The following is an 8,269-nucleotide window of genomic DNA, read 5'->3' on the forward strand; positions in this document are numbered from 1 at the left end:
AGCATATTACTAGTATGAATATTTTTATTATTACAATATGGTTTAATATTTTGTTACATGTGTGTATATGTATATATTAGTAGTTTTAGTATTTGCATGTTTTAAATATATATTAATGGCATTATATTGCTTGTATCGTGCAATTTGGTTTTTCACATATATTTTATTCTTACATATTAATGTTTAGGCATATAAACCTATTTCATTCATTTTCACATATATAATAAGTATTCCATTGTATTCATATACTATAATATTCTTATATTTACCTTTACTGATAGGCATTTAGATTGCTTTTATTGTTTTTTGCCATTACAGTGTGTAAATGTCTTCTGATGCACATGTTCAACTGTTTTTTGGTGGTATGTACCCAGGAGTTGAAATACTAGATAATTATATATATATATATGTATATATACACACACACATATATATTTACACACACATACATATATATATATTTAAAATTTTACCAGATACTATACATTGCCTTCCGAAGATTTTATGTCAATGAAAACTGTCTTTAATAACACATAAGATTTAAGATTTAAAAATTTTAAATATTATATTATCACTTGGCAAGGAAATACAGACTAGTGTACAATGATCGAATGTATATGTACATTTTAATTTGTTAATGCTGCCAGACTGGTTGTCTTAATCCACATAAATTAGTTTTTCACAGTTCAGGATGTTTGATTTCTTCTGAGGCCTTTCTCCTTTGCTTACTTCTCGCTGCATCCTCACATTGCCTTCCTTCTGCACTCATGCATTTGTTGTGCCTCTTTACATATCTAATTTCATCTTTTTATGAGAATATCAGTAAGATTAAATTAAGGCCTACCCATATGACTTCATTTAACCTATATTACCATTTTAAAGGCCGTCTCCAAATATAGTCACATTCTTGGGTATTAAGGATTAGGAAATCAAAGTAAAAATTTTGGGAAACACAATTTAGCTCATAATATTGTGTATTTATAAATTATATACAAAAATTTGTGTTCCTAAAACATATACATATAATTTAGAAAAACAATAGAAATATTCACTTAATGAGTATGAGATTGGAATTTTTTTTTTAAATAAAAGCAGATTTCCACTTTAAAATTTAGAATAAGAAACATGAAGAGCTCTATTTCTGAAAATGGAATCTGCTTTTCTCCATCTTGTAGCTCACGCATCACAACACTTTCCAAAGATGTTATAAATGTGTTCTCTTTAAAACTGAATGCCTGTTATCTAATTTTAGAGGAAAGTTGCTAATGAACCAAGCTAGCCATATAAACCCAGTTGAATTTTACAGTTTTAAAACCAAGGGAGCAAATGGTTATGTATTTCAAGTAAGATAGTACAGAGACAATGCTTTAAAAATGAATAATGTTATTAATATAATTTGGCAATATACAAAGGCACTCCACGTGCAATTGACACAAATCTTTTAAATAGAAAACTTAAAGATATTTGTTCAAATTGTTAAATAAAAACTTACAATAAAACTTTTGCTCATTTTTCTGGATATTCCAACTGAAATTCTTTTAAAATCTAGAGGTTAAATGAAGTATTAGACACAGTTTTTAAGCTGTCATTCACATTTCACTTTCCTTTAATAAAAAAAAAAGTTTATCTCAGTGACTTGAGTGCCTCAGACCTAATACCTCTTTTTTATTAAGAAACATCTGATCATATCTTTGTTTAGTTTCCTGCCTCAGTTCCAATTTTGTTTTAGCTTGTTTCTGATTCTGTGTTACATTAGTGTATTTCCAAAGAGAGTATAATAAATAGAAAATAGACTCTTTCTATTTTCTATAAATAATAGAAAATGTAAAACAAAAAATTAAACTCAGTGTAACAATATTTTTCATTGAGGATGTGTACATAGATTTGAATATAATTTTACAAAAAAATCCTATGTGGTCAATAAACTGAAGTTATAGAAATACCAACAGTTCAAGTACTTTGACTTTGTACTCAGACCACCCTAGATATAGTAAACGCATTTCAAATCCTAGATATTTGATTGTTGAAATACATTTTTTAAATAAAATCTTTATTACTAGTTTTATTAAATTAATGTAGGGAGGAGGCAAGAGAATTAAAGTAGTAAATCAACTACATTCAGAAACTGCAATATGCTGATCAACTTTGTACCCAGGATATGAGGACACCTGCAGAGGAAGATTTCTGTTGGGATTGCTAACAACCCATTTCCCACACTTGTGAGGAGGAAACAGGCCGATCCACACAAAATAAAATATTTCCCTCTCACTGTTTTTACTCTGTCTCTCTCAGTGCTTTTACTCTCAGTGCCTTTACTCTATCTCTCTCAATGTTCTCATCTCTATTGTCTCTTTCTCTCTGAGTTTCTCTTAGGCTTTCTCACTCTCTGCCTCTGAGAGGAGACCACACTATGTCTATGGAGTGTTACTCCTTCTCTAATAAACTTTCCTTTTGGCATGTGTGTTGAATTCTTTCTACACTCTCTGCCAAGAACCATCTTCTTCTGTAATACAGGGCTTGGTCTCCTCCACACCCCCCGCCACTTGGAAGAATTTGCCCTGTCCTGCATTGAAATTAAACAAGAAACAGTCTTTTTGCAGTTGGATAATAGAGATTGCATCTGGTAATTTTTTATTAGATTATTATTTTATTAGATCATTATTAGATTAGAAAGAATTAAATTATGATTAATAAAATTAAAAAAATAATTATAATACAGATTAATTTCAAAGCTAAACTTATCTTTAAAAAAATAAGATTTAATCCACGTGTTTAAATATACCTGTATATCTATTAATATGATACATAATAATGGTTTTGGTCATTTGAAAACCAAAAGTATGTAATTGAAGATCTATTAACAGCCACACTGCCTGAAAGCACTATTTGTTAAGAGAATTACATGATGACCAATTATATCCAATCAATCTTGAAGGATAATTCTTTCTTTTGAAGGTAAAAAAGTTATCATTAAACTTTTTTCCTCAAACATTAACAATCTAACTTGTCTTTTACAATGTACAGTTTTTAAATGAACACTTTTTTGAGTACCAGACTTGTTTCGATTTAAATAAAACTAATATACAAATTTATAAAGAATATCTTATATAAATGTTCAAACAAAATTAAAATAAAATGTTTTCCCTTAAGAATATCAACACAATCTAAAAATAGGGGTTAAGATTTTATTTTCTATAATCATAGTCACAAAAATTCTAACCTTGAAGTATGTCTTTTTCTCGATTAGAGATATATTGACTTTGCTTTAACCTAAAGATTGATCATCTAGTTCCCTGGTCCAGTAAAGATTAGAAGTAAAACAAGAAGAAACTGGGGCGGGGGGGGACTGTTAAAGGCATTTATAATGGTTGCAGGAGAAATAACAGCTCAAATGTGACTTCAAGGAAAACAATAGAATAGCTAAAAGATAGCCATGAACATTATTCCTATATAGTACAATAAAAGATGTATTTAATATGTATTTTGAGTTATCAAGAAGTGGTTAGATTATGTTAATTGTCTTATATTAATTGGAATATCAGGCAATAAAATAAATATTAAAAAGCTTTCTGTCAAAATGACATTTAATTTTAATTTTATTATCTTGAAATCTAGTTACTTGCCATCCTCATTGAAGTTAAGCAAAGTTAATTATTCTATATTTATGTGACTTAAAAAGAATTTAATATTTCAGAAAGGATAGTGCTTCCTTATGATTATATTAAATTACACTTTCATTCCTAAGCATTTCATTTTAAAAATAAAAGTTTAAAGTTTCTTATATTTGATAATTTTTTAAAATACTTTTTGGTTTGTTAATGTGTTCTGTATCTTGGAATCTGTATATTTGTCCCTTTGATGTTTGGGGAATAATTTGGAGCAGTATTTGGCAACACATTTTATATTAAGGATATTTGAATTGTGTTCATTTGGTCCTGCTGATGCCAGGAATGAAAATTAGAGACATGTAATGCTTTTTTGGTCCGTGAACTATTGTTGAAAAACATGGAATTATTTTTAAAGAATCTGTCCAATAAATTTTATTAATTTAAACCATAAATAAAAAGCAATCAAAATAAGCAAATAAAAAAAATTCTCCAGTAGAGCTATTTCATAGGATTTTTCATTATTATAGGTAAGTTTTCAAAACTTGAATTTTTTGCAAAAGTCTTGAAGTCACAATATTAAGGGAAATAAATAATAGCAGACTAATAAAAATGTAATTGGAATATATCTGACTCTTTTAATTAAAAGTGAATATACTTTGTCCTTCTTCATTAGTATATGCTTTATTCAAAAATTCTCAATCAATTTTCTGTCGGCCTCAATCATTCTTCTATATCTTTTTTCACCAATTTGTCTGAATTAGTTACCATATTTTTCAAGTAGCCCTTTCAAGAATAATTCTGGTTCTACTTTTATCAATCTCTTGTTCTTTATGTTTTCTTTCTTTATTCAAATTCACTTGGACTTCCACAGGAAATTGCCAATGAGGTGTAAATTCCTGTGTGAGAAACTGTTTTTCACCCTAGCGCAGCAGGTTAACCACAGACACTTTCTAAAGTTTTGAAAGAGATGGTGATTTTGACATTTTATAAGTAGCTAAAGACAAAGAACACACTCAGTATAGATTAGTGGGAAAATCCTGGACTGTAAATCAAAAGTCCGAGCTACATATTACTTTGGGTAAATCTCTTCTCTGAACATCAGATACCTTTAATAACATAAATTTGGGTTTGAAGTAGACATTTCCATTTAAACTCTAAAATGCTATAAATATGATGGCAAATCATGAATCGATGTGTTTCCCTATGTTATTCACTTCATTTCCATTAATCACTTGCTATCATAACACATATACAAAGGCTAAGTTTCAAATTAGCATCCATTGTAAATATATCTGTATAGATATAGATAGATATAGATATAGATGAGACATAGATATAGATATAGATATAGATATACATATAGATATACATATACATATACATATACATATACATATACATATACATATATTACCGTGACAACGCTGACACAGAAAAATAACTTTTTTAATTTAGTTTCTCAGCTAAAATAATTCTACCTGAAGGATTTAATAGTATATCTAAATGTTAACTACCATTCTGAAAAAACGTCATTCCTACTTAACATTCAACATTTTCCATCATAATATGGAAGAGGGCTGAACTTTTTAGTTAATAAATGCCTGTAATTATACTTGAGAAGAACCCATCTGTGTATTCTGTGATTAATTCCTAGACTTATTTAATGGTTTAATTCTTGTAACCAATTAGAACAATTCCATTTAGACTATCAGTATCTCACAAATAGTAAATTAGCGATTTAGATGTAAGCAAAATACTTGAACTTATGTAGTAACCAAGTTAATGAATAAAATGTGCACAAATAAACCTGTGTGAAGAAAAGAGTGGGTTTCTAGAGAACACTGTGCACTGAATAAAAAAAAATGGAGGTTAAATATAAGAAAGATCTTATATATGACATATCTTAAATATAAGATATTCTTATACAACCTTCTTTTATGTTACACTTTTACCACTTTAAGTAAAATAGTTACTCAGGAGTATGTCAGATAATTTGTCACCACTTGTCATTTAAAAAATAATAAATCATGTTTTTTAGAGAAAAACTGCCAGCCTCAGTTTTTCTCAGTAAATCAAAGAATATACACTGAAAATTAATTTTTTTCCTTAAGTGCCTTTTAATTAAAATATTTACAGAGCTTTTATTAGTGACTGAGTTAATAAAAGCTCATTTTTTGAGGACACAAAGGTAATTGAGTCTTTGTTTACTCCGTAAAAATGCCTAAATCACATTTGCTTTTGACTCTACAAGAAACAACTATGTGATTTAGAGATTTTTCTTTTTACTGATTAAATTAGTATAAACCATTTCTATGGATATTGTTATCATCAACTAAAACAGTGCCAAGATTAATAAATCTTTATTGAATAAATGAGAGTTTTTAGCCTGGGAACAATGATGCTTACCTTCTTCACAATTTCAAATGCAGATTTAAATCTCCTGCTTACTTTTTGATAGTGATATTATGTAATAATTTCTTCCAGTTTGAAATCTGAATATTGAGTATATCAGAAAGAGTTAAACTACCTTAAATACTTTGCTAGCTGTCAAAAGGACACCTGATAACTATATTTATAATTTATTCAGAAGACTGAGTTAGAATAATCACTAATTTGTTTAACAGGAGCTCCAGACTGACTGATTTTAAAACTGAACTCTACCTATGTGACATTAAGAAAGTTATTAATTCTAACTGGGGCTCAATTGTCTCATAATCAAAGTGGGGGTAGATATTTTCCATAGTGGTGGCTGATTTTAAATTGATATAAAAATATGTCTGTTTATAGTCATGAGGAAATAATAACATCTTACAATCCCTTTGAATGTTGATTGACTCGGGAACTATAGAAAAAATATAAAACGCTGGAAAACAGTTATTACAGACATTAGGAAACAGATGTCACAGGATCTCTCCATGCTTACCATTTAACAACATTATGCTAAAAATTGAAGATAAAATGTTTAACAACAAGGAATGCTTTCTGCTCTCATGGAGTTTAATAACTAGTTATAATTGCTTTGGAAGTACTTTGTCTTGAATATGTTTTGAAAGTCTGTGTGAATAGATAGCCCAGAGGATTTGTAACTGCATTATTTAATTGTACTTCTTCAATCTGAAAGTAAGGATGGGATACAAATAAGTTTAAAAACAAGGTAATTGACTCAATTAACTACTTTATTAGAATGCTTGTATTTACTAAATCCTCTGATGTGAATTTTAAAGTATGAGACTTTTTTTTCATCAAGTGTGATTTATTCAAGGGATGAAAAGATAGTTCAACATCCACAAATCAATCAGTGTTATACATCACATTAACAAAATAAAGGATAAAATTTATACAATTATCTTATAGAAGAAGAAAAAGCATTTGACAAAATTCAACATCCATTTGTGATAAAATCTCAAGAATGGATATAGAGGAAATGCACCTCAACATAATAAAGACTATATATAATAAGCCCACAGCTGATATTCATACTCAATGGTGAAAAGATGAAGTTCTCATCACAAGAAAAAAATTGTAGCTATGTGTGGTGATGGACATTAACTAGAATTATTGCGGTGATCATTTTGCAAAATAAGCATATATCGAATAATTGTGTTACACATCTGAAACTAACATAATACTATATTTTAATTATTATAATGATTTTTAAAAAGTCATACCAAATACATTCCCACAAGAGTATTTGACAGCACATACATTTCACATTTTCCCGAACTTTAATGAAGTATAATAGACAAGTAGTTGTTTATGTTTAAATTGTACAATTCAATGAATTTTTTGTTCAGTTATTGTTGGCAAAGAATAATATATTTGTTTCAATTGTATAGCATAGTGACTAGAGATCGATATAATTCACAAAGTGATCACTCCATTAAATCTAGTACCCCTCTTCCCTCTTACACATTTATTACATTACTATTTTCCTTTTGCTACATTTTATAACTCCAGGACTATTTTGTATCTATCCATTTATACTTAATTCCTTTGTGCTTTTCACCATTCCCTCAACTACTCTCCCATCTAGCAGCCGTCAAAATATTCTGTATCTATGAGTTTATTTCTATTTTTGTTGTTATGAGTGATTATTTTGTTCTTTAGATTCCACATGTATATGAAATCATGTAATATTTGTCTTTCTCTATTTGACACATTTCATTCAGTGCAATACCCTCTAGGTCCATCAGGTCAATATATTTTTCCATCTCCTTCATTTCACTCAGTGTGCGTCTCTTAATCCAATGTGAGTCTCTTGTAGGCAGCATGTATAGGAGTATTGTTTTCTAATCCATTCGGCCACCCCATCTTTTGGTTATAGCACTTAATTATTTTCCATCTGAGGTACTTATTGATAAATATGTAGTAATTACCATTTTATTCCTATTTTTTAAAATTAATTAATTTATTTTTATGGTGATATTGGTTAACAAAATCCAATAAGTTTTAGCTAAACACTTTAACAGTAAGGCGTATTTACACTGTGTGTTCACCTCCCATAGTTAGATTTCTTTCTGTCACCACATATTTGATGCACTTTACCCAGTCTACTTCTCTCCTCCCCGCAATACTCACCCTCTGGTAACTACTAGTCTATAGTCCATGTCCATGAGTCTCTGTTTGTTTGTCCTGTTCATTTGTTGTTTTTAGATATATAT

Source organism: Pteropus alecto, unplaced genomic scaffold, assembly GCF_000325575.1.
Source record: "Pteropus alecto unplaced genomic scaffold, ASM32557v1 scaffold744, whole genome shotgun sequence".
Classification (NCBI taxonomy): domain Eukaryota; kingdom Metazoa; phylum Chordata; class Mammalia; order Chiroptera; family Pteropodidae; genus Pteropus; species Pteropus alecto.